Below are 1,888 nucleotides of genomic sequence, written 5' to 3'. Positions count from 1 at the left end.
CATATATGTATACAGTACAGACCAAAAGTTTGGACACACCTTCTCATTCAAAGATAATTGTGTAAAAATGTAAGAATTAGAAGTAAAAAGTAGACTGAAAAATAAATACTCAAGTAAAGAACAGATAGCCAAAATTTCTACTTAAGTACATTAACAAAGTATTTGTTCTTTGTTACTTTACAACTTTGCCTAGATGAAAAGTTACCACCAGCATTTTCTTGTATTAGCTCACTGCTCATATATTTTGCTAATATTTACTAAATCTTAACTGTTATGTTTGAATGTGTACATCTAAATGTAAAAGTTAAATCTTAAACGTTATGGTAAAGTATTTCAGAATGGAACGAAACCGTTTCATCCTTCAACATAAGGAGCCGCTAACTCTGCTAACGCTGATAACACTGGTAACGCTGGTAACACTGCTGAAGATGACATTTAAATTTTAAATTCAAAATGTGTTCATTGAAAACAATGTGACTGGTACATGTGGTTTCAGTAGTTCGAAGTGCAGCTCGGACACCGGACACAACTTCAAGTCTTGTCTTGTAGGGAAGCATTAGCAGAATTAGCAGCGTTAAAAGCGTTAGCAGAATTAGCAGAATTAGCANCTTTGTTAGTGTGCAGGGAAAATAATAAAAAAAATCATAATCGTGCTATATTGTTGCTACTGTTCAAAACAGCTGCTTTGTCCTGATACACCTGATGTGACACACCTGTCGGGAAGGACAAATAGTTACACTTCTGCACCAAGTTTTAAATCATGACAGTAACTGTTTACAGTCTCAGCCTTTTTTAAGTAACCAAGCTTGACCAATAAACACGGGGGGTTGAGTCTTGACAAATATTTCACAACAGAGTGAGTAATTTAACTCTCAGGGTTCAGTCTGACCTTTAAAACATCATTAAGGAGGTTAATTACAGCGAGGAAAGCCTCTGGCTGTGAAGCTGCGTCCACACGTTGGTCTGAGGCTGATCGTTTCTTTGACCCGGGTTGAGTTTTAAGAGCTTTAGYCAGCTAAGAGGCCCTGCTGTCACACTACACCGTTTTAGACAACTTACGCAACTATTTTTTGACTGAATGACTAATAAAAGTTATAGATTTGATCAATTTGTTAGCATCACAGTATGTACACACCTAAAAGAGGCTYTGTCACATGTTTGTCATGGTGGTCSAGCGGTCATGGAGGTGGGACCCACACGGGAACAATGATGAAAACTTAGATTGAACTCAGTGGAAGTTGTTTTTTAATGGTGGCACCAGCCCACAAAAGAATATCACCAAACTTCTTCTTCTTCTGTTTTTATTGGCGGGTGACATCTAACGTTAAGATGTATTATCGCCATCTACTATGCTGGAGTGTGGACCAGAGTATCTCCCTTTAATCTAAATTCTCATAAATAGTCCTGTTTCCTTCAAAAAAATAATAACTGCTTTATTTATTTTATGTTTATTTAATATCTTATTTAATTTTAATGTCTCTATATCATATTTCATAATTTCTCTTTTTAGCTTCTCTCTACTTGATGCACACTTTTCACAATGAATTATTACATGTTCTACTGTTTCCATATCCCTACCACACTCACAACTACCTGTTGGATGTTTCCCCATCAAATGTAATGTTTTATTTAATCCGGCATGTCCAATCCTCAATCTTGTAATATCACCAAACATTTCATAATATTGGATTTTATACAGGTGGCTCAAAATTGGGAGAAACCATTTCCAGGGGAAAAGAAACTAAAACAACCTGCAAAAACATGAAAAATATAACTTAAATGCACGCATTAAATACAGATCAAATAACAATACAACTATTTACAAACAAATAAACTGAATATAGTTAATTAGAATCCAATAATTACTTTAGACTTACTATAAAAGTAC

Source organism: Austrofundulus limnaeus, unplaced genomic scaffold (genome assembly GCF_001266775.1).
Source record: "Austrofundulus limnaeus strain Quisiro unplaced genomic scaffold, Austrofundulus_limnaeus-1.0 Scaffold23, whole genome shotgun sequence".
NCBI classification, from domain to species: Eukaryota; Metazoa; Chordata; class Actinopteri; order Cyprinodontiformes; family Rivulidae; genus Austrofundulus; species Austrofundulus limnaeus.
The sequence above is the reverse complement of the archived record's forward strand: the minus strand, read 5'-3'. Positions refer to the sequence as shown.